Source organism: Bos indicus, chromosome 10, assembly GCF_029378745.1.
Source record: "Bos indicus isolate NIAB-ARS_2022 breed Sahiwal x Tharparkar chromosome 10, NIAB-ARS_B.indTharparkar_mat_pri_1.0, whole genome shotgun sequence".
Taxonomy (NCBI): domain Eukaryota; kingdom Metazoa; phylum Chordata; class Mammalia; order Artiodactyla; family Bovidae; genus Bos; species Bos indicus.
Genome location: NC_091769.1, coordinates 101,512,543 through 101,538,359, shown reverse-complemented (window position 1 = coordinate 101,538,359; position 25,817 = coordinate 101,512,543). Strand labels below are relative to the sequence as shown.

Here is a 25,817-nt window from a genome sequence, read left to right as displayed (position 1 = left end):
TTGCCCCGATCTCAAACCACCTCCTCGTGGACTTGTCATCACAGAATGAAAGCTCCCTGAGACCCTGGACCTCACTGTTTCACCTGCTGTCTCTCCAGGGCCAAGCAGATGCCTGGACCACACTGGCTCCCGTGTGGTTTTGTCCTTCTACAGTCCTCTGAGTCTTACTCCGTGTGACTGTCGGAACCAATCCTTTACGCCTTGCTGGACCTTGTCTCCAGCCCCATTGCTGCCTTCGGAACACCGCTGCCTGGACGTGTTTCTTTCTGGCCTCCAAATCCCCTTCCGCTGCTTCGGGGCTTTGTCGGGAATCCCAGGGCCCTGGTCCCCAAGCATAACGCCGGTCGCCTGTGGAAGTCCATCTTGCAGACGCTGCTTGGGGCGCCCCGGGAGGCCCGCTGCAGTTAGCAGCATCCATTTGGGGGCGCTCAGTGCTCCAAACTAGCTTCTCCAGGGTGATGCCATGCTGTGTCTTACAACAGGACACTACCCCCTGAGAAGCAATCTCTTACTAGTAGCCAAAGGGGTGGCACTTAGCTGGTGTGTGAATTTGTGTGAAAATCAGCAAGAGGCTCCCCTCTGGGCAGACATACCCCTGGATGCAGGGCATGAAGTGCATGTAGGTTTGAGCTCTCCACTCAACTCCTCTGGTGCAGTGCACGCATCAACCAGCTGTCCACAGCATCTCAGAGATACCAGGTCAAGCCCCATACGCTCGACTTTTAGCTCCCTCCCTATACGCCTCCATTTTCTGCTATTTTATATGAACTCCCAGTCATCCACAGTATAGAGAATGGAGATCTGAAATTCAAAGATAACCCCTGAATCTTACTTTCATAAATCTCACTGTCTACCAGGCCCTCGCTATGTGCCAGGTGCTGGGCTAGACACTGAAGCACATCGTCACATGTTATCAACCATGTGACATTAGCATTTTGTAAAAAGAAAAAAATACAGAATTCAGTAGATACATGATCCCATTATAAAATTAAAATGAATTCTATACGTATGCCTGGAAAGGACAGTAGATAGTAGCCATATGGGGGAGCAGGATTTACAATGAGACTTTACAGCTGACATATTTCTGAATTGTCTAATATTTAAATTAGACAAAAAATAACAAGCTTACTACTTTTGTAAACAGAAAACAATAATGCTATTTTGGAAAAAATAGCATGGACTAAAAAACTGTAAGTAAAAAGTGGAATTAATAGCTTTAAATTTCAGGTTCTTTTATCAGTAAAAAAAATGTAAATGTAGGGGGACTGCCCTGGTGGCCCAGTGGCCCAGTACAGGGGGCCCAGGTTCGATCCCTGGTCAGGAAGCCAGATCCTGCATCCACGACTAAGACCTGGAACAACCAAATAAGTTTTTAAAAAGGTAAATATAAATGAAATAAATTTTTAAGTTGCATGCACACCAGTGTTCACAGCAGCACTGTTTACAATTTCCAAGACACAGAAACAACCCAAGCGACCATCAACAGGCGACGGGCTTCCGAAGTGGTGTAGATACAATATTAGTCATAAAAAAGAAGGAAATATTGCCATTTGCAGCAACACAGACGGACCTAGAGAATTTCACATCAGCTCAGTACGTCAGAGAAAGACAAATGTTATGTATCACTTATATAAATCTAAAGTATAAAAAAAAACACAAATGAATCTACAGGCAAAACAGGAGCACACTCACAGACATAGAAAAACTCATGGTTACCAAAGGGGAGAGGGAAGAGAGGAGGGGAAAGCTAGGAGTAATGGGGGAACAGACAGACCGCTGCGCACAGAGCAGATGAGCCGGAAGGGTTCTCTGTACAGCACAAGGGGCCGCACTCGGTGTCCTGTAAGAACCTATGATGGAAAATAACATGAAAAAATATGTGCAAGCATCACTTTACCATATACCTAAAGCTGACGCAGTATTGTAAACCACTGACACTTCAGTTTAAAATTTTTAGTTTTACTTCCTGTTATGGGTGCTGGAAAGCAGGGAAATGACCCCAGATGACTTGGGTCAGAAGAGGAGATTCTGCCAAGTGTTGAATAATCCGGCCGGGAACACCACCCCACTCCACACGATGACAGCAAGTCCTCAGAGGCAGAACGATCCTGGCTTCATGCTAACAGTTAAACTGTTTGCCAGGCTAACAGTGAAATCAATCTCTAATTATAAGAAACTCCAGGCTTTTTAAACACACAATCGTGTGTAAGCAGCTCATTACCGTGTGTCAAGCCACTGGGTGGGAAATGAGTTCTGGCACTCGCAGTTCTAATGCGGGAAGCATGCAGCTGAGAATCAATTACACGGCTCACATTCTTACAGCTCATTTCTTTCCTCCATTTGCAGGAATAACTACACAGTTAATCGTTTACTTTGTTCCCATTGTGTCATTTTAAAAAGAGAAGAGGATGACTGCCCACAGTGCAGCAAAGTTGGGGGAAAAAGTCACCCTGTTGAGCGTATACCTTGTTACCAGCGGGAAAATGCAAGTGGAGTGAAGAAGCCAGTGACCCAGTGAAGCAGAGAGGAAAGCGAAGGCGGAGAAGGCAGAAGCTTGGCCATGTCTTTGTGTGTTTACTTTGGCTCTTTATAAATGAGCACAAACATAAAAAGAAAAAATACGAATCAGAAAAACTCACTCAGCTGCCCTGTGCCCTGTGGCTGATTAATCGGTCCTAGAAACCACCTCCCTGCCTGGTTTGCTGTTCTGTGCCTTTTGCTTTGTTCTTCTTTTCAATTCTTTCATTGTCTGTCTTAGTCTGAGAAATACACATAGAGCTACTCATAAAAGTAAACTTGTCATTTTAAAGATCTCCCTAGTGGTAGTCTTTTACATCCCAAAGTGAAAAGTGAAAGTGTTAGTTGCTCAGTCGTGTCTGACTCTGCTCTCCCATGGACTATAGTCCATGGGTCTCCTCTGTCCATGCGATTCTCCAGCAACAACACTAGAGCCGGTTGCCGTGCCCTCCTCCAGGGGATCTTCCCAACCCAGTGACTGAACCCGCATCTCCTGCATTGCAGGCAGGTTCTTTACCATCTGAGCCAGCAGGGAAGCCCTCACTGTCCCAAGTGGTGTGTGAAAGCCCAGTGGGTCTGCAGTCACCCTCGGTTCAGCCTGGGACGAGGGGAGGGGAGGCTGGAGGGCCTTTCCTCTCTCCAGTCTCTCCCGAGTCCATCCTGGAACTTTCATTCAACACTATTCAGACATTGCGGATCACCTATCCCCTGATAAAAATTTTTTTAAATTAAAAAAACTCAGTATACCAAAAATGGTGAATTTTATGTATGTAATGTATACTTCCATAAACCTGATTTTTAAAAATCAGTGTATTTCACTGTATACAAATTATAACTCAATAAAGTTGACTTTCTTTTTAAAGGGGGAAAACCCCCACCTATTCTGGCTAGATTCTAAGGATGGAGGTGAAAGAGTCCCAGCCTCAAAAAGCTCAGAAAGCTTATCTGGAGAGACGGAGAGGAAGGGGTCATTTCATTACAGGATGCTACGTGCTATTTTCATTATAATGATGACCATCAAGACCAATTATTTTATTGTCAGTAAAACCTTAGGACAATTCAGGTCTTACTAACATTGAAAAAAAAAAAAAAAAACCCACCTATAACCTATTAGTAAGTTTGTGACTCTGCTCTAAGGGAGAGGCTCACATATGCTTTCTGTGGGGTCCTTGCTAGAGGGTTCTCCTTCTTCTGGGTTCAGGACTGACTTGGTGAGGAGTCTCTAGAGTCCGTGTTCCCAGCCGCCCCCTGCCCTTCAATCAGCAGCCACCCAGCTTCCTGTTCCCGCTTAGAAGTGGCCGGTTGCATGGGAACCACAAGAGCAGACGCAAAGCTCTGTGACGGGCAAACCGCCTGCGAAACAGATAAGGGGCCACCGCTCTGTTTTGCAGGAGAGGAGGAGCCATTCAGGTCAGAGACTCGGAGAGGACACACCCTCGGCCACTGACTTCCATGGCCTCCAGCTGTCGGCCTGGCCCCATCCCGTCCGCTCTCACCCACGCTCTGGCTACTGTTTGTGACCTTCATGCACCAGCCTCCCTCCTCAGTTCAGTTCGGTTCAGTCGCTCGGTCGTGTCCGACTCTTTGGGACCCCATGGATTCAAGATTTACTGAACATGGCCCCGCCCATCAGAACAAGACCCAGTTTCCCCTCAGTCAGTCTCTCCCATCAGGAAGCTTCCATAAGCCTCTTATCCTTCTCCATCAGGGGGCAGAGAGACTGAAAACCGCAATCACAGAAAACTAACCAATCCGATCACATGGACCACAGCCTTGTCTTACTCAGTCAAACGACGAGCCACGCCGTGTAGGGCCGCCCTCCTCTGTAACAGGTTTCAGTCTCCCGGTACCACCTGGCTTGTTGGTCCCTGCCACGGCTCTCCCGGCCCTGGCTCACTCAGACCAGGTGAGCATGTTCTGCAGGTGATGCTGGTGCCAGCCGCAGGGCTGCAGCACCTTGGGTGGGAAGGGATGGTTCCCTTCAGGCCAGGTGAGAGATGAATGCTGGATGCCTGTCCTTATCTCTTCTGGGGGAAGAAAGCGGCTTATCTGCATCCCCCACTGTCCCTTCTGCTAAGTCCTTTCAGGCACTTTGGGAAACCTGTTTAACACTTGTGAGCTACCCATGCCCTAAATTCAATCAGAAATAAAAAACCTCAACACTTCGCTGTGCAGTGTGTGGGATCAGAGTCCTCCGACCAGGGATCAACCTGCTTTCCTGTAGGAAAAGCGTGGAGTTGTAACCCTGGGCTGCCAGGGAAGTTCCAAAGCCCCCTTGTTTTGAAGAGGCCATTTGCAAGATCTAGAGCCAAAAGGCAAGCCCGGTGCCCTCTGACCACCACCCCTCACCACGCCAGATGCTTCTCACACCCACCGTGACGCGGGAGCCACAACCTACTGAGACACCGCGGGCTGTCTTCTCCCCGGGGCCCGGCTGTGAGTCAGGAAAGTTGTCCCCTGAATGTTGATGAAGCCAGAAAAGTCTTCTGAGACCTGACACCAGGCAGTGGTCATCGAACAGAGCACAATGGAAGCTCAACATTTTCATATTTTGAAAATCTGAAAACTCACGTCCGTCGCACCCGTAATCAGCCTGGAAACAGTGTGAGCCATCGGTGGGCCTCAGCACCTCCCTTCCCTTGGTTCTGGGTGAGATAAACGTTGACCACACACTGCGGCAGGTGAGACGGGCTCTGGGCGGCCAAGGAGATGCTGGTGGGCTGCACACTTCCCATCTGTCTTTGCCAATAAGTTATCAAGCACATGGAGGGTTTTCCTTCATGAAACTCACTTTATCCTTATCTTTGTTTTCTTTTTGAATGAGTTGTGGTTGAAGGATCAGGCACAGATGTGTGTGTTTTTCTTAGAAGACCCGGGTCAGCGGCATGGAGGTGCAGGTCCCTCAGATGAGCCACTGGGTCCAACTGCTCTGTGATTTCACAATGTGAAATGTCAGGCATGCACAGATGACCTTTAAAGTAAGCTGGAGGGTAAACTGATAGTCCAGTGCTTAAGACTCCATGATTCCAATCAGGGGGTATGGGTTCAATCCCTGGTCAGGGAACTAGGGTCCCACATGCTGCGTGGCCAGAACAATTTTTTTCAAAAAAAGAAAGCTGGCATGGTTACTTTTTAAAATTATTTATTTATGTGTATCTGTCTGGCTGCATTGGGTCTCAGCTGTGGTATTCAAATGCTTAGTTGTGGCATGTGGGATCTAGCTCCCTGACCAGGAATTGAACCTGGGCCCCCTGCATTGGAAGTGTGAAGTCTTAGCCACTGGACCACCAGGCAAGCCCCTGGCATACTTCAGTAAGCCTTGCAGCCAGGGCAGAAACTCTCAGATCAGCCTTGTGCATGGTTCATCAGCCACCTTGAGCCCCACAAGCAGCTTAGTGGGGTAGTCTGTCACCTGGAAGAGAGTTTTTTCCTCATAGGTTGCTGTATTCTTTGATTTGTGTTTAATAACATGTTGTTTACAATGACATTTCGTATGTGTTACTGTATGGGGCTTCCCTTGTAGCTCTGTCGGTAAAGAATCTGCCTGCAATGCAGGAGAACCAGGTTTGATTCCTGAGTCAGGAGGATCCCCTGGAGGAGGGAATGGCAGCCCACTCCAGTATTCCTGCCTGGAGAATCCCATGGACCGAGGAGCTTGGCGGGCTACAGTCCAAGGGGTCAGAAGAGTCGGACACGACTGAGCGACCAGACCCCCACCACGTGTTGTTCCTAATGACCCCTGTTCATTGTAGAAGATTCAGAACACGCAGAAAAGCAGAGAAGAGCAGTTAAAACCCCCTCATGGCCCCGCTGTCCAGAAAAAGAGGTTACTACCGCTCTCCCCAGTTCAGGCTTCCCGTCAGCCAAATGGGACAAAACAGCACAAGAGCAGGAGCTCCAGCGAGCTTACAGCGTAAAGAACTCGGTGAAGACGAGCGGCAGCTCACGCAGCCCAGGTGCGTAATGGTACAGCACCTGCCTGCTGGTGCGGGAGACCACCGGGTCCCGTCCCTGGGTTGGGAGAAGGAAATGGCAACCCACTCCAGTATTCCTGCCTGGAAATTCCAAGGACAGAGGGGTCTGTTGGGCTACAGTCCATGGGGTCACGAAGAAGTCAGACAGGACTGAGCAACTGAGCACGTACCATGCTTTATTGATAATATCTTGATATATTTCCTCCAGTCTTTGTGTGTGTGTCTGTGTCTACAAACATCAACGTTTCACAAACTTTGGATCTTATGGAGGAGTTTAATTTTTCTTAAAGTTCCTTCCCACTTTAGCTGGGTTGTAACTAATCTTCCAAGGCTATGTTCTAAAAACTATCAGAGGAAGAAAGATGGAGGGTCTAAAACTAAGAAGTGTCAGCTCTGTGTATAAGGAATAGTGCTCATTCCCACCACTTGGACAGGAACTTGCAGATGTTTTTCCAGAGGCAATAATGTGCTTTCTCCTAATCATAATGGTCAAATCTAGCCTCCTATCTTACCAACTGCATAGGTTTTACAAGAAAGCTGTCTGCCAGCAATCCTACTCCTGGGCATATACGGGAGAAAATCTAATGATACATGCACCCCAGTGTTCACTGCAGCAGTATATACAACAGCCAGAACATGGAGGCGAGCGACGTGTCCATCAACAGAGGAATGGATAAAGGACTGGTGGTACATATGTATTCGGGAATATTATTCCGCCATTAAAAGGAATGAAACAGCGCCAACTGCAGAGACTTGGCGATTGTAATACAGATGGAAGTAAGCCAGAAAGAGAAAAACAAGTATCGTGTAATATCGCTTAGGTGTAGAATCTAGAAAAATGATACCAGTGGACTTATCTGCAAAGCAGAAACAGAAACACAGACATAAAGAACAAATGTATGGACACAAAGCGGGGGGTGGAATGAACTGGGAGACAGGGATTGACATATATATACACTACTAGGTATAAAATAGATAACTAATGAGAACCTACTTTGTAGCACAGGAAACTCTACTCAATGCTCTGTGGTGACCTAAATAGGAAGGAAATCCAAAGAGGAGATGCATATATACCTATAGCTGATTCATCTTGCTGTCTTTTACATCAGAAATTAATACAACATTGTAAAGCAACTATACGCCAATACATTTTTTTTAAATGAAGACAGTCTGGAATGAAGGCTCAATTTGCAATCACAGAAAAGGAGGCGATGCTAAGCAACCTGCACAGAGATTAGGCTGGCCACCTGGGCCTCATCAGTGGGAAGACGGCATCAGTCAAGCTCATCGTACGCAACTGCGGATACAAACGTGTCTCACGTGGGGTCATTTTGCTCGAGAGTCTTCTTTGATGCTGGTGCTGAAGGATGCTTTATGCAAGGGCCTAGCCCTTGGCCCATGATTTCAGCCACAGCAGCAGAACTGGACATATGTAACTGGTGCCAGAGAGGAGTGAGGCCCTGGATTTATATGGTGGAAATTACCCGCTCTCTTCTTTCTAGACATAAGCATGCTTGTGCTGAGGCGGCAACAGCCCGCCTTACAAGACTCTGGAAAGTGCTCTAGAGGAGGTTTTCCTGGGACAGTGAGGGCCCAAGACAGGGAGCAGGGAGTCTGCCTGGAGACACAGGAACCCTTTCGAAAGAGGAAGTGTTGAGCTGAGTCCTGAAGGAGCAGCCAGAGCTTTCAGCAGACAAATGGGGAGAGAGGAACCCGGTACCCGCATGTGTGGACTTGGAACTCAATCTGCCTGGTTTCAATCCTGCCCTGCCACTTGCTAGCGCTTATAATCTTGGTCAAGTTCCCTAACTGTTCTGGGCCTGCTTTATTATTATGAGGTTTTTTTTTTTCATGTGGACCATTGAAAAAAAGTATTTACTGAATTTGTTACAATATTGGTCGTGGTGTATGTTTTAGTTTTTTGGCCACGAGGCATGTGGAATCTCATTTCCCTGAGCAGGAATCAAACCCTCATACCCTGCACGGTGAGGCAAAGTCCTACCCACTGTACCACCAGGGACGTCCCTGTTTTTGTTTTAGGGAAGACTTTAACAAATCAGTTTTATCGAGATCCAACTCACACACCATAATACGCCACCATTTAAAGAGTACAGTTCACTTACAATGCAAGACATTCACAGAATTGTCCATTCCCTGCACACCCAATTTTGGAACACTTTCATCATTCTAGAAAGAACCCCCATACACACTAGCAGTCATTCCGCATTGCCCTCCAATCCCCTTAGCTCCCAGCCACCACTAACCTACTTTCTGCCTCCATTTATCTGCCTTTTCTGGACATTTCAGAAAACTCACACAATACGTGGTCTTCTGTGACTGGCTTCTTTCACTTAGCATAATGTTTTACGCTAAGGTCTATGACTGTTTCCTCCTGTATCAAAGAAGAGTAATAATTGAACCTGCCTTGAATTGAGACGTCTTGAGGTTTAAAAGAGAAGTTGCCTAGTGTCCGGCGCAGAGGAAGGCCTCAATGCTGACGTCTCTTTGCAGAGCCAGAGAGGGGATCGGCTTACACACCCGCCAGGTCTAGAAGGATTCCGTCATCCCCGGGCGCAGGCAACAACGAGGAGCCACTGCGCGTGCGCACTGCTGTCCACAGTTCAAAACGGCTCCCGGAAGGCACAGGTGAACGCCGTTTCGGCGGTGAACGCTTCAGAGGCGCGGCGGCTGGGATGATTGGAAGAGCATCCTCTTGGGCGCCATGCGAATTCAGTTGGGAAAGAGCTTTGCAAACGGTGAACTAACGTAAAAATGGCAACTGTTACTTTTTCCATAAAACTTGTCCCAAAGGAAAGAGGACGCAGAATGCTGCGTGCCCTGCCGCGTGCGTGGCGCGGTGTGCGTGTCACTTCCTGTGACCCTCCACAGCCCTGCGAGGCGCCGGGGGCTGATTACTGAGGCTCGGGACACGGCAAGACATCTGGGCCCGTTCTCACACCAGCGTGGACCAGAGGAGCGAAAATTCAAGCTCAAGCCTGGTGGGTGGAAGCTGATACTCTTTCTTCCACCTTAGGCTTTGCCATCTTGTGAGGGAGTTAATGCTTTAATGTCCTGGCAGTTTCCTCTTATTTATTTCCAATGTCCTTCTCTATCTTCTTCCAGTTCCGGCAGGCGATACGTCAGTCCAAGATCGTCTTCTCACAATATCGTGAGATTTCAACCACATCGCTCCTGAGTCTTCATCTTCTCCGAAAGAGGTAGCTTGTGGTTAAACAACACTGTACGCTTGATGGGAGAACAAATATAAATTTGACTGTGTTCATTTCTATGGAGAACCATGGAGAGGCTCTTCAGGTGGCACTGCTGAGCGTGTGAGGTCCCTCCAGTTTTTATGGCCACTTGAACCTAAATGACCAAGCCACCCAACTCCCCCGACACTGGTAAATGACGTTCTTTTAAAGTTTTATGAATTGTTCGCTATTTACTTCCCTTTACTTCACTATCTACTTTCCCAGGAAAACCGATTAGAGTTCATTTTTTTGCTTAAGCTCAACGAAACACAGTCAGTGAAGATCTCTTTTTAAAAAGTATAGAACACAGTAGGCAAGACATGAAAGCAACCAGTGTCCATCAAAAGATGAATGGAAAAAGAAGACGAAGTGTGTGTGCATGTGTGTTCGTTATATATATATATACACACACACACACATATGTGTGTGTGTATATATATATATATACATATATGTGTGTGTGTGTGTATACACACATTGCTGTGTGCTAAGTTGCTTCAGTAGTATTCAGCTCTTTGTAACCCTATGGAGCATAGCCTGCCAGGCTCCTCTGTCCATGGGGTTTTCCAGGCAAGAATACTGAAGTGGGTTGCCGTGCCCTCCTCCAGGGGATCTTCCTGACCAGGGACTGAGCCCATGCCTCTCATGTCTCCTGCACTGGCGGGCGGGTTCTTTAGCATTAGCACCGCCTGGGAGGCCCGTACTTCTCAGCATAAAAGAAGGATGAAATAATGCCGTTTACAGCAACATGGGTACACCCGGAGAATATTAGACTTAGCGAAGTGAGTCAGACAAAGGCAAAGTGTTAGGTGATACCAGTCACATGCGGAATCTAAAAAATAATACAAAGGATCTATATACACAATGGAAGCAGACTCTCATGCACAGAGAACAAACTTACGGATATCAAAAAACGAAAGGGAGGGGAAAATTAGGAGTTTGGGATTAAGAGATACACACAACTAATACAAAAAAGATGAGCAACAGGAACAGCATTCAGTGCCTCACAGTAACCAGTAGTGGAAAAACATCTGAAAAAATGTATATGTATAGCTGAATCACTTTGCTGTAGACTTGAAACTAACACAATATTGTAAACCAACTACACTTCAATTTTTGAAAAGTGTAAAGCATACTAGTCTCCGTGTATGAATCCTGTCCCTTTCCTACAGGGTCAGTCACATTGAACATAGAGAAAGAACATGAATAAAACTAAGGATGATGAAAACATGGCTCAGTGGAACGTTCCCATGCTGTCGGGAGAAAATAAAAGGAGCCGGCTGCACAGGGAAACAGCTGGGCCTTGCCTTACAACAGGTGGCTCCCCAGCGACCCGGCCGTCCCACCCCTCGGTGCTGCTCCCAGGACACTGGCTCCCCAAGCCCGGCCCCAGACCACCAGCGGCAGCACCGCCTCGAACTTACGACACAGGCAGAACCTCCGGTGCTGCCCCAGCCCACTGAATCAGAAACTCTGGGCACGGGGCCCAGCAGTCCGTGTTGTAACAAGTCCTCCAGAGAATTCTGATGCACACTCATGTCTGAGAACCACTACACTAGTGAAGGCTCATATAAAGATGCCCAGGAGACATCACCAAGAATGTTTTCTGGGCCACTGATCGTAATGGCACAAAAGCTGGGAAAAACTCAAATGCCCCAAGTCAGAAGAATGGAGAAGTAAACTGGAATATTCATATGACAGGATACTATGAAGACACCAAAATAAGTGAACTACAGTTAAAGGTTCCACGCAATATACATGAATCTTAGGAACATAGTATGGCGGCCTAGGAGAAGGTTGCAGTTGACTACATTCACATCATCCATCTCTTGTCAACCTCAAAGTCGAAAATGAAACAGTATATTGCTCATGGCTATACGCATATGTGATGCAAGCATAACTTTTTAACAGCTGGGGGGCTGATAACCACATACTTTGGGGTAATGGTCACTTCTTAGGGAGGGGAGGTGGGGACAGAGGGGGAGATGCAATGCTGTCGGTAACACTCCCAGTTCTTAGAGCAGGGCGTGGTTCATAGGTGTCCACCTGATTAGAATGATTTGTAAGTTATATTTGTGTTACACACATTCTTCTGTGTATATTAAACATTAAGTTCAAGCACGAGTTCGAGCTGGGCTCCCAGAGGCCCATGGGATCCATGGGATCGCAAAGAGTTGGACACAACTGATCATTACTACTACTCTCGCTATAACTTGTTTCTCTTACTACCAGTTGATCTTCCCTGGAACCGGAAGTAAACTGCCGCTTGGAGAATTGTCACTCTTTCTCGTAATAAATTAGTTTCATTTGAAGATGGAGAACTTAACCACCTCTCAGAGTCCTGAAATGTTTGCACCACCGAGTTCATCACTTAAGATGAGAGACACAACTCCTGTCCCCGCTCTGATGGACCAGAGGGCAAAGCACCCACTTTATGTCCATGCACAGATGGATTTTCTGCCTCCCTCCCTGTCCTCACGTGGAAAGCTCTTCTAAGTGGCACGAGTTCGAGCTGGGCTCCCAGAGCCCCAGGGTCAAAGCAGGTTTGCCTTCAACCCAGGCAAGTACCAAAGCTCCACCTGTTTTCCATGATACATATTTTTCCTTATTTCCCAAAACTATACTCAAAATGGTCACAGAATGTCCTTTGTTAGATGAAACATACTTTTGGAACATCTAATAGCTTTAATAAACTATGATGAGTGAGTTTTATGTGAAGCAGAGAAAGTAGTGTACAAAAAAAAAAGTATGGTGAGTGCTTTTACTTTTAAACCGCCTGCAGAATAAATGCCCCTTTCCCCTAACAGCTTACGGGCCATGCCCAGATCCATATGCAGAGCGCTCCCTTCCCCTTCGCGAAATGTAGAAAGGGTCTTCTTACTCTACAGAACATACGTGGTTTGGTGAAAGAAACATTTGTAAGGTACATATAATGTTTTTTTCACTTAAAAAAAATTAAGTTTGGAGACTTCCCTGGCGGTCCAGTGGTTAAGACTCTGTGCTTCCACTGCAGGGAACATGGGTTCAATCCCTGCTGAGGGATCTATCCCACATGCCATGTGGGGTGGTCAGTAAAAAATAATAATAATTAAGTTTTATTTTAGAATAGTTTTAGACTCACAAAAAAATTGCTAAAAAAAAGTACAGAGAGCTTCCTGTGCCCAACACCCAGTTTCCCCTACTATTAACAGTTCCTGTGAGTATGGTATGTTTGTTACCGGTACTAAGCGATTGTTGTTGCTATTTAGTCACTAAACAACACTTTACAACCCCACAGACGGTAGCCCGCCAGGCTCCTCCGTCCATGGGGATTTCCAGGCAAGAATACTGGAGTGGATTGCCCTTTTCTTCTCCAGGGGATCTTCCCAACCCAGGGATCCAACCTGCGTCTCCTGCATTGGCAGGCAGGTTCTTTACTGCTCAGCCACCACAGAAGCCAAATACAGAACAATATGAGTATGCTATATTTGTTACCACTAATAACCAATGTTGATGCATTATTATCAAGCCCCTTCTTTATTCAGACTGCCTTTGTTTTTATCTCATGTCTTTTTTATCATTACAGGATTCCATCTAATATACCATATTTAGCCATCATGTCTTGGTAGAGGGCACTGGTCTGTGACACTTGCTCAGACAGAAAATTTTGGGTGACGTTGAGAGTCTTGAGGTTTTGGTCAGGTGTTTTGTAGATCGTCCCTTAATTGGAACTTGTCTGATGCTTTCTCATGGGTGGGTGTGTGTGTGTGTGTGTATTATTCGCTCAGTTGTAACAAACTTTTTTTGACTGTGGCCACCAGGCTCCTCTGTCCGTGAGATTCTCCAGGCAAGAATGCTGGAGTGGGCTGCCATGCCCTCCTCCAGCTTCTCATGGTGAGACTGAGGTGATCTGTCTAGTGTCACATCCTTGGGGAGGAAGACCACAGAAGGGAAGTGCTCAGCACATCATGTCAAGGAAACTCTTTATCCACGTGCCTTATCACAGATGACACGAAAGCCTTGATCACTGGCTGGGGGGGGGGTCTGACAGGCTTCTCCACCACGAAGTTACCCCGTCTGCACCCAGGCTTCTCCACCCAGCGCTCGTGGGGGAGGTCACTGCACACGCGCGAGGGCGGGAGGGGCTCCACTCACATCCCTGAGGCCGCAGCATCTCTGTAAGTCATCTGACCTCCACGGGAGGCTTGTCTCCGCTCGAGAGGCTGAATCATTCCCTTACGGTAGTATAGACTCGTGGATAGTTACTTTCTACCTGGCTTATGGTCCGACACCATTTTATTTTATTCCTCAAATTGTCCCAGCTCTTTCAGTTGGCTCCTGTGTCCCTCTGACACACTCCCATCATTGTGGGATTTTCATCATCTTCATTTTTGAGCATTTCCTTACTTAGAGCATATGATTTTACTAAAGCTTTCATCCTAAAATTAAGAAAATTTGTGAGCTGAGGGTAGGAGAGGATAGATACTCCTTTGAAGTCTGAGGAGCTACTATTACATTATTTTCTTTCTATAAAGTCTACCCTTTGTAGATGATCAGTCCTAACATATGTTCCTATATGTTAGCCACAAAAATTTCCCCTTTCCATCCATCTGAGGTACCTGGGTTTTCATTCTCGTTTTATGGGAAACTTCCACCAAAACAGTGCAGAACTGGGGACTGCCCTGGCAGTACAAATGCTAAGACTCTCTGCTCTTGCTGCCGAGGGCCAGGTCCAATTCTGGTCAAGGAACTACGATCCCACAAGCCGTGTGGTCAAAAAAATTTTTTTAAGTGCAGAATTTGGGAAGAGTGCCCAGGATGGCAGAGTAGGAAGACCCTGAGCTTATTTCCTCCCATGGAAATACCCAAATTACAGCCACTTACTTGGCAATTGTTAACGCTGCTGCTGCTAACACTGGTGGTAACCAGCTCTTTATGACCCCGTGGACTGTAGCCCGCCAGGCTCCTCTGTCCGTGGGATTCTCCAGGCAAGGATGCTGGAGTGGGTTGCCATTTCCTCCTCCAGGGGATCTCTCAGACCCAGGGATCAGACCTGTGGCTCCTGCATTGCAGGCAGGTTCTTTACCACTGAGCCACGGGGAAGCCCCGATTGTCAATGGGAATGACCCAAAGACTGTAAGAAGAGAGCTTCTAAAACTAAAGAAGGAACTGGAATGAATCGGGTAGGAAGGGTGGGGGTGCAGTGCGGTCATGACCCACACCCCCGGGTGAGCAGCCCAGGAACAGGATAATTACACATGTAGACGTTTGCTCCAGGGCTTTGAGGGCCAGCGAGCCTATTCCTGGGAGAGGCAGAGGGCTGAAGGAATAGTTGTTGAGTCACTCAGTCGTGTCCAGCTCTTCGCTACCCCATGGATTTTAGCCCGCCAGGCTCCCTTATCCAAGGGATTCTCTAGGCAAGAATACCGGGTGGGTTGCCATTTCCTCTTCCAGGGGATCTTCCTGATCCAGCGAGTGAACCTGAGTCTCCCGCATTGGCAGGCGGATTGTTTACCTCTGAGCCACCACGGAAGCCCTAGAGGAAACAGACTGCATACTTCAAGGGCACGTACAAAGCCTTACACACTATGAGACTCAGACCAGAAAAGTAATTTGAAAGGAGCCTGAGCCAGACTCATTGGCTACTCTTGAAGGGCCTCAGGGACAGGCAGGAGGTGACTGCGACTGATGCCAGGGTCCTGGACGACGGTGGCAGCCGTTTGGCAAGCCTGAGGTGCTGCATCCCATGACAGCGGGAAGGATGTGCTGCTGTCTGGGTTTCCACTCTCAGGTATGTTAGTCTTGTCCGCTGCTGTAACAAGTTACCACAGGTCAGTGGCTCAGAGCAGCACAAGTCCGTCATCTCAGATTCGGAGGTCAGAAGTCGGACTTCACCAAGCTAAAAATGAGACCTGGCCTCCATGATGACCTAGAAGGGGGACGGGATGGGGGACGGAGGCTTGGGACTGACTGGCATTGTCGTGGCATAAACCAACACGACACTGTACAGCAATTATCCTCCCATTAAATAATAACAATAAACAAGCCTGCAGTTCCTTACCTCTTTCTGGAGCTTCCCCCTAGCTTGTCCAGCTTTTGTTGGAATTCAGCGACCTGAGGTTACAGAGCTGGGCGCCCATCTCCCGGCGGGCTGAGAGCAGTCCCCGGGCGAGTGTCCCCTCTTCCTATCGTCGGTGGCAGAAGGGGTGGATGGAGTCCCTCTCGTGCTTTGAATCTCTTCTGCTCTATTTGGTCACCTTTCTCTGACGTTTGCCAGGAAAGGTTCTCTGTTTTTAAGTGCTCTGATTACACAGAGCCCGTGCAGATAACCCAGAATAATCTCCCTATTCGAGGTTCCAGGGAGCAGGGCGTGAACATCTTTGGGGGGCGTTACTCAGCTACTCTCATCAGCATAGTGGCTGGTGTGTCAGAGAACAACTGTCTCCTTTAATGAATGAGAGAGAAAGCAGAGCGTGCACTCGGAACTGAGCTCTGATACTTTGTCAGTTAGAAGGTGGTCTGTGTCGTGTAAAGCTAGGTGTTGGCGGGACAGAAAGGACAGCTTTAGGAGATGAAAACAGCTTCTGTCTGGCATTTCAGTTCAACAAGGCTCCCAGTCTTGGGAGCACATTCAAATCACTAGGAGCTTGTAGGAAACACCTTTGCCAGATGCTCCACAGATCAGTTAAGGGAGACTATCCGGGGGTGGGAAGAGGGGAGCGCGGCTATTTGTTAAAAAAACCTCCCCAGGTGATGTGGAAGCCCTGCTGAGGTGGAGAAGCACTGGCTCGGAATTATCCAGATTTCAGATTCTGTGACCCTCTGTGATGGGCTGAGCCGCGCCCCCCACCCCAATGCGTATGTTGAAATCCTCACCCCCAGTATTTCAGCAGGTGGGAAGAGTTGGAGACAGGAAAAATAGGAACTTAGTAACTTAATAAGGAAATTAAGCTAAAACAAGGTCAAAATGAAGATAATTAAGTGAAGCTAAAGGTAGGGCCCTAATCTAGAATGCCTGGTGTCCTAATAGAAGATGCGGACACAGCAGACACAGTGAGGGAAGAGAGTGTGCGGATGTGGGGGAACACAGCCGTCCACAGGCTTCCAGCAAAGAGATCTCGGAAGAAACCAACCCTGCCAACACCTTGACTCTGGACTTCAAGCCTCCAGAAGTGTAAGAAAATTAATTTCTCTTCTTTAAGCTACCAAGTCTGAGGCGCTCTGTTAGGGCGCCCAAGGAGGGCAATATATCCTTTGGAGCACTTAGTGCCTCTCAGTTCAGTTCAGGTGTTGCTCAGTCGTGTCCGACTCTTTGAGACCCCATGGACGGCAGCACACCAGGCCTCCCTGTCCATCACCATCTCCCAGAGTTCACTCAAACTCATGTCCATTGAGTCGGTGATGCCATCCAACCATCTCAGCCTCTGTCGTCCCCTTCTCCTTCCGCCTTCAATCTTTCCCAGCATCAGGGTATTTTCCAATGAGTCAGCTCTTTGCATCAGGTGGTCAAACTATTGGAGTTTCAGCTTCAGCATCAGCCCTTCCAAGAACACCCAGGACTGATTTCCTTTAGGATGGACTGGTTGGCTCTCCTTGCAGTTCAAGGGACTCTCAAGAGTCTTCTCCAACACCACAGTTCAAAAGCATCAATTCTTCAGTGCTCAGCTTTCTTTATAGTCCAACTCTCACATCCATACATGACCACTGGAAAAACCATAGCCTTGACTAGACGGACCTTTGTTGGCAAAGTAATGTCTCTGCTTTTGAATATGCTGTCTAGGTTGGTCATAACTTTGCTTCCAAGGAGTAAGCGTCCTTTAATTTCATGGCTTCAGTCACCATCTGTAGTGATTTTGGAGCCCAGAAAAATAAAGTCTGACACTGTTTCTACTGTTTCCCCATCTCTTTGCCATGAAGTGATGGGACCAGATGCCATGATCTTAATTTTCTGTATGTTAATCTTTAAGCCAACTTTTTCACTCTCTTCTTTCACTTTCATCAAGAGGCGCTTTAGTTCTTCTTTGCTTTCTGCCATAAGGTGTCATCTGCATATCTGAAGTTATTGATATTTCTCCTGGCAATCTTGATTCCAGCTCATGCTTCATCCAGCCCGGCATTTGGCATGACGTACTCCTGTGGCTCAGCTGGTAAAGAATCAGCCTATGATGCAGGAGATCTGGGTTTGAACCCTGGGTTGGAAGATCCCCTGCAGAAGGGAAAGGCTACCCACTCTAGTATTCTGGCCTGGAGAATTCTATGGACTAGCAGACATGACTAAGTGACTTTCACTTACACTTTTCACTTTCACTCTGCATATAAGTTAAATAAGCAGGGTGACAATATACAACTTTGACCTACTCTGTTCCCGATTTGGAACCAGTTTGTTGTTCCATGTCCGGTTCTAACTGTTGCTTCCTGACCTGCATACAGATTTCTCAGGAGGCAGGTCAGGTGGTCTGGTATTAGCATCTCTTTCAGAATTTTCCACAGTTTGTTGTGATCCACACAGTCAAAGGCTTAGGCATAGTCAATAAAGCAGATGTTTTTCTGGAACTCTCTTGCTTTTTCCATGATCCAGCGGATGTTGGCAATTTGATCTCTGGTTCCTCTGCCTTTTCTAAAACCAGCTTGAACATCTGGACGTTCACGGTTCACATATTGCTGAAGTCTGGCTTGGAGAATGTTGAGCATTACTTTACTAGCATGTGAGATGAGTGCAATTGTGCGGTAGTTTGAACATTCTTTGGTATTGCCTTTCTTTGGGGTTGGGATGAAAACTGACCTTTTCCAGTCCTGTGGCCACCGCTGAGTTTTCCAGATTTGCTGGCATGTTGAGTGCAGCACTCTACAGCATCACAGCATCAATAGCACCTCTGATCTCCCTTAACGAGTACGGGCTCTTAGGCTGGGCCTGGCCTTCCCACCTGTTTCTCCTGAAGCTTCTCATGCTGTTGTGAGTACAGCAGCTCAGTAAGTCCAAACAGAGCATCCGCAAGCCAGGGCGGCTTGAGGTGCTGTCCCGTCTCCAGCGCTGCTCTGTGATTCTGGCGAAGTCATTCAGCACGTCCCCCTCTGTAAAATGCCGTCGCCTGTGACTGCTGGGAGAGCGTGCAGTGGAAAAACCCCTGCGAGGGGAAATCTACCAGACGGTGGCCCTCAGCTTTTTTGGCCCCAGGGACCACTAACCTGAAAGAGAATTTTTGCATGCCTGGGCGGGGGGGATGGTTTCAGGATGATTCGTGCGTATTACACTTAGTGAGCACTTACTTTCTCATCTAATGCTACCGCTGATCTGACAGGAGGGACCGATCCGTGGCCTGGAGGTTGGGGACCCCTGGCCTAGGATCTCTCCTCAGCCTGCCTGGCTTTGGATTCGGTGGAGGGTCTGTTGGGTATGCACTGAAAGAACAGAATGTCATGGGGCAAATCCACGCACACTTCATCTTCTATCAGCTCAGTTAATTCTAATGGTGTTCTCCCCCAGTGACAGCCTTTTTATTTCACTATTTACTGAATGCCTTGGGCCAACAGGTGAACATCATATTCTAAATAAGACTCAACATTTTCACATAGGATCTTTAAAATATACACAGATACAGCCCTTTTGGCAAGTAAGGTCCAATTATGGGTGAAAAGCCATTAAAATATTCATATCCTATTATCCACAAATTTCACTTCTGTTACTTCTGAGGGACAGATGCTAAATACAGAAAGAGCTTTGCTAGTACTCACAGGATTATAAGTAGTGAAAACCCAGCAACAATCTAAATGTCCAGTCAAAGAGGGTACATCAGAAAATGGTACATGCTCCACCTGTTTGTGAAGCTATCGAAACGATGAAAGATACATGTATTATGGTGTTTACTTAAGAAAAAGATGCAGAATATCTAAAGTTTAAAATGCATAAACACAACATTTTTTGTTGTGAGTATAGTGAATCAACTACACTTATTAAAATTTTTTTAAAAAAGGAAAAATGCATAGAGATAAGGTTAAAAGGAAATCTAATGATAAAGGCAGAAACTTAGCTGGTGGGGCTATGTGTAATCTCCTCCTTCGTTCTGCTTCTCTGGAGTTTCCGACTTTTTCTCTAACGAGAATAGACTACATTTATCAAGGCGGGAAACTGAAATAGAGATCGTATAAACAGTCAGCAACAAGCAGCAGCGCCAGGACCACGCGAACCGTTTCGCTGGAGACTCGGCCGCCTCACTGCAGCGCACGGAGCCGAGCGCCGTCCGGCTCACTACGCGGCTCTGCTCTGACCCTCCCGGCCCTCGCTTTCCTGGCGTGGGTGCAAAACAGCCCAAGGAAGCCGCGGAGCTTAGAGAGGGGCGAGCGAGGGAGCGCCAAGGGCCGCTTCAGCAGCTTCATCCCGTTCACAAAACACTCTCCTTAATAAGTTAACAGAGAGCTGCCGAGCAGAGTCCGTTTCCATAAGCCTGTAGTTGGGCGGAGGCGCCGCGTGACCCTTCCGCTCCGCGGGTGCTCCCCAGTGGCCCGGCCTCTGCGGGGAGCCACACAGCCCCCCACGCAGTTAAGCCGAGATCCCGGCGCGGACTCTGCCTCCGCTGCCTTCTCCTCACAGTAGCCCTTCAACCCTGTTGCTGAAGAACTCCGAATGCCTCCCCATCCGTCTACTTCTCCATGTGGCTGACGCCACCACCCCCTCTCCCTTGAACAACTCGAAGCCAGACACTGCTTCCCTTCTAAATTCATCCTCTCCTCCTTCCACAGTAATGTGTTAGCGTATCAGTCGCTCAGTCATGTCCGACTCTTTGTGATCCCGCAGACTGTAGCCCTCCAGGCTCCTCTGTCCATGGAATTCTCCAGGCAAGAGTACTGGAGTGGGTTGCCATGCCCTTCTCCAGAGGATCTTTCTGACCTAGGGATTGAACTTGGGTCTCCTGCATTGCAGGCAGATTCTTTACTGTCTGAGATAGAGTGTCAGTTGCTCAGTCATGTCTGACTCCTTGCAACCCCATGGACTGTAGCCCACCAGGCTCCTCTGTCCATGGGATTTCCCAGGCAAGAATACTGGAGTGGGTTGCCATTTCTTCCTCCAGGGGATCTTCTAGACCCAGGGATCAAACCTGAGTCTCTTGTGTCCCCTGCGTTGACGGGCAGATTCTCTACCGCTGTGGCACCTGGGCAATCCATGGATTTGATCAATTATGTACTTCCAGTAATTGAAAGATAACTCAGTAAAAAATTAAAAACATTTTTAAGTCTTATGATTATAGGAAATTCAAAAAATTAACTCCCAGGTCAAGCCAGTATGAGCTGAAAAGGGAGACGGGCTCATATGCCCAGACCGAGGGAAAGCAGCCCTCCACTCTAGGGCCACTGGACCCCGTCCCTAAACTTGTACAAAGACTCTTTTTCAGCTCTGCTCTCATCTCAGTTTTTGCATGTGGGCCTATTTTGAGATAATTCTAATGTTTCTGCCTATCTTCTGAGCAAAGGGTATTAGCAGCTATGTTCAAGGATGTTTCCAAAACTGCTCTGAGGCATGGAGCAGATTTGCTTGCATTCTAGGATTTAGCAACGGTGCCTGAGGTATGACACAAAACTCATAAGAAAAAATTAGGTATATTGAAGTCTACCAGAATTTAAAACTTTGGTGCATCAGAGGACATTATCAAAGGACAACATGCAAAGCAGGAGAAAATATTTGCAAATAATATATATGATAAGTGCCTAGTGATTAGGGTCCTATATCTAGAATATCTTTATTTTCTTGGGTTCCAAAATCACTGCAGACAGTGACTGCAGTCATGAAATTAAAAGACGCTTCGTCCTCGGAAGAAAAGCTATGATAAACCTAGACAGTGTATTAAAAAGCAGAGACATCACTTTGCTGACAAAGATCCGTATAGTGAAAGCTATGGTTTTTCCAGTAGTTTTGTATGGATGTGAGAGTTGGACCATAAAGAATGCTGAGCACCGAAGAATTGATGCTTTTGAATTGTGCTAGAGAAGAGTCTTGAGAGTCCTTTAGACACAAGAAGATCAAACCAGTCAACCTTAAAGGAAATGAACCCTGAAAACTCATTGGAAGGACTGATGCTGAAGCTGAAACTCCAATACTTTGGCCACCTGATGTGAAGAACTGACTCATTTGAAAAGACCCTGATGCTGGGAAAGATTGAAGGTGGAAGAAGGGGATGGCAGAGGATGAGATGGCTGGATGGCATTAAGTGTGAGATTAACGGACATTAAGTATGAGCAAACTCCAGGAGATGGTGAAGGATGGTGAAGCCTGGCGTGCCGCAGTCCACGGGGTCACAAAGAGTCAGACACAACTGAGTGACTGAGCAAGCAAGCAAGATGGCCATTAATAAGACGGAAAATAACAAGTGTTGGTGAGGATATGGAGAAACTGGAACCCTTGACATTTCTGGTGGGATATAAAATGTTGCAGCTGCTGTGGAAAACAGCATGGAGCTTCTTCAAAAAATTAAACATAGAATTATCAGATGAGCCAGCAATTCCACTCCTCGATTTACACCTCAAACACTGAAAACCAGTGCTCAAATATGTATATACAAATGTTTATAGCAGCACCATGCAGGAAAGTGGAAAGGTGGTGACGACCCGAATGTCCATCAACCGTGGGGCGCTGATACATGCCACAGTGTGCATGAACCACTAAACGTTATGTTCAATCAAAGCAGCTAGACCCCAAAGGCAACAGTATCAATCGACTGTCTTTATATGAGCTGTCCTGGTTAAATTCACAGAGGCAGCAAGCAGACAGGTGGTCGCCAGGAGCTGACGGGTGCGGCGGAACGAGGGAGGCTCTTAAAGGCTCTGGAGTTGTTCTCCAGGGCGATGAAAATGTCCCAGGATGAGACACAGGTGTCGGTGGCAGGAATGTGGTGAATGAATTAAAGGACCCTGAACACTTTACAAAAGGCAGATCTGAGGGACTTCCCTGGTGGTCTAGTGGTTAAGAGTCTGCTTGCCAATGCAGGGGAATGGGTTTGATCCCAGGTCTGGGAAGATGCCACCTGCCACAGTCCACAGCTACCGAAGCACCTACAGCTGGGGCCCCGAACCCAGAGGAAGCGCTGCAGCCAGAGCCCATGCACCGCGACTGGAGAGAGCCCACCTGCAGCAGCGGAGACCCAGCGTAGCGTAAATAAAATAATTTTTTTTTTCAAAAAGGCGAATTTTATGCTGGGCCAATTTCATCACACACACAAAAATAAAGCTAAGTTTCCCTGTGGGAAAAATGCTGAGCACATTTTCTTGCAGCTCCTTTTGGACGAGGGATCTCCTGCACTCGGGGTCCTCAGCTGTGACACAGGTCTCCGGGAGCAGCGTTCCCCCAGCCGGCGGTGCTCGGCTCCCCTGGGATGGGAGAAGCCAGCGGACCATGCGAAGACGGGGCTTGAGCTGCTTCTGTGCTGAAATGAGCTGTCCACTCAGGCTGCTTGCTGCCTTCCCAGCAGAGTCCAAGCAAGTGCCGTGGATTGATGATCAAGGGGCAAGAAGGCCTCTGGAGCTTGTCCCCAAGGGTACCATGTGCCATGGTAATGAGATGGCAGTGCAAAGTGCCAGGCGCACCCCAGGCTTGCTTTCACCCCCGTAACGCCAAGAAGACATCTGGGCAAAGCAAGCGCCAAATACTTGGGGACTTAGTGACACCTATTCCTAGAGAATATAGATTTCAGAGCAGGCTTCAGAAAAACATCAGCAGGCTATTGACTGGGAAGGGGAATGTCTTTGAGTGTCTTATACTTTGATTTGCGTGGTGGTTACAAGGCTATCGTATCTGTGAAGAAGAGTGCAGTCAGTAAATGTAGGAACTCATCAAGGCGGACACTTAAGATTTAAACATTTGACTGCACCTGTGTTACAACTCGTTAAAAAATTGTGGTCCAGGGAGAGGCAGGCATAGAACAATATGCTTGGAATTCTTTCATTCAAATAAATTTAAAATAATCAAGCAAACACAGAAACTAAAGCTCCTCCGCAGCACAGTGAACAGTCTCAGGGAGACTCGCAGGACGATGTGTGCGATGCGAGTGCAGAGCAGCTGTGGCTCTTGATCCTGGCGGATTGAAAACTCGGCTGAAGAGGTTTTCATGAATACCAGTGGCTGGGGACCATCCAACCCAATGCCAAAGAATGCTCAAACTACCACACAATTGCACTCATCTCACACGCTAGTAAAGTAATGCTCAAAATTCTCCAAGCCAGGCTTCAACAGTACGTGAACTTCCAGATGTTCAACCTGGATTTAGAAAAGGCAGAGGAACCAGAGATCAAATTGCCAACATCTGTTGGATTATCGAAAAAGCAAGAGAGTTCCAGAAAAACATCTATTTCTGCTTTATTGACTATGCCAAAGCTTTTGACTCTGTGGATCACCACAAACTGTGGAAAATTCTTAAAGGGATGGGAATACCAGACCACCTGACCTGCCTCTTGAGAAACCTATATGCAGGTCAAGAAGCAACAGTTAAAACTGGACATGGAACAACAAACTGGTTCCAAATAGGGAAAGGAGTATGTCAAGGCTGTGTATCGTCATCCTGCTTATATAACTTCTATGCAGAGTACATCATGAGAAACGCTGGGCTGGAAGAAGCACAAGCTGGAATCAAGATTGCTGGGAGAAATATCAATAACCTCAGATATGCAGATGACACCACCCTTATGGCAGAAAGCGAAGAAGAACTAAAGAGCCTCTTGATGAAAGTGAAAGAGGAGAGTGAAAAAGTTGGCTTAAAGCTCAACATTCAGAAAACGAAGATCATGGCATCTGGTCCCATCACTTCATGGCAAATAGATGGGGAAACAGTGGAAACAGTGGCAGACTTTATTTTTTGGCCTCCAAAATCACTGCAGATGGTGACTGCAGCCATGAAATTAAAAGACGCTTACTCCTTGGAAGGAAAGTTATGACCAACCTAGATAGCATATTAAAAAGCAGAGACATTACTTTGCCAGCAAAGTCCATCTAGTCAAAGCGATGGTTTTTCCAGTAGTCATGTATGGATGTGAGAGTTGGACTATAAAGAAAGCTGAGCGCCAAAGAATTGATGCTTTTGAACTGTGGTGTTGGAGAAGACTCTTGAGAGTCCCTTGGACTGCAAGGAGATCCAACCAGTCCATCCTAAAGGAAATCAGTCCTGAATATTCACTGGAAGGACTGATGTTGAAGCTGAAACTCCAATACTTAGGCCACCTGATGCAAAGAACTGACTCATTGGAAAAGACCCTGATGCTGGTAAAGATTGAGGGTTAGATTGAGGCAGGAGGAGAAGGGAATGACAGAGGCTGAGATGGTTGGATGGCATCACCGACTCAATGAACATGAGTTTGAGTAAACACCAGAAGTTGGTGATGGACAGGGAGCTCTAGCGTGCTGCAGTCCATGGGGTCGTAGAGTCAGACAGGACTGAGCGACTGAAGTGAACTGGGGGCAACCCATGGAGAATGTGATTTAATTGGCCCTGGGGGAGAAGACGATTTTGTAGCTCTCTAGGTGGTTCTATGGGTTGGGGCGGGGGGGTGGACCAACTAGGACCTGAGAGCTACATTCGCCTGCAGACTGTTTTTAACAAATGAAGTGTTACTAGAACATAGCCACGCACACACGCGTTCATTCACGTAGCGGCTTTCACGCCACAATGGAGAAGGCGAGCCCCGGGGGCCGCATGGACTGAACACTCTTTCACTGGCGCTTTACAGAAAAGGTCTGCTAATCCTGACATCCGATCAGGACTGCACGTTTGAACCACCTGGGCGAGTTTACAAACCGCTCAGACGTTCACCTCCACCTGCAACCTCCTGCAGCCCTGTCTTCAGGCAGGGGGCGTGTGCCTGATGTCTTTGTAAAGTCCAGGAGATTTTCACGAGGAACCCTGAGTTCCAAACCGGTCCCTTTGGGCTGATGCAGTTCCCAGTGGAGCCCAAAGTCTGGCAGCAGTGGGCTGGCTCCCCAGCATCATCTGAGGAACTTGGACTCAGGTCCCCAGCTGTTACCTTTCAGAAACTGAGTCAGTCAGTCTCGGGGAGACCCCATCAACTGCTGTTATTAAAACACTAACAAGCCAACAAAAGTCCCCTTAACTCCTCCCTG

General features: G+C 47.4%; 1 protein-coding gene and 1 long non-coding RNA gene across 2 annotated transcripts in view; one reads left to right on the top strand and one right to left on the bottom strand.

The window, feature by feature from the left end:
* KCNK13 (potassium two pore domain channel subfamily K member 13) overlaps positions 1–25,817 on the bottom strand; it is a 106,000-nt gene that overhangs the window by 38,036 nt on the left and 42,147 nt on the right. The window lies entirely within an intron of this gene.
* LOC109565413 (uncharacterized) lies at positions 9,114–12,448 on the top strand. The gene is made up of 3 exons (XR_002181670.2): positions 9,114–9,490; positions 9,615–9,892; positions 10,915–12,448. It is a non-coding gene; the product is annotated as an uncharacterized lncRNA (long non-coding RNA).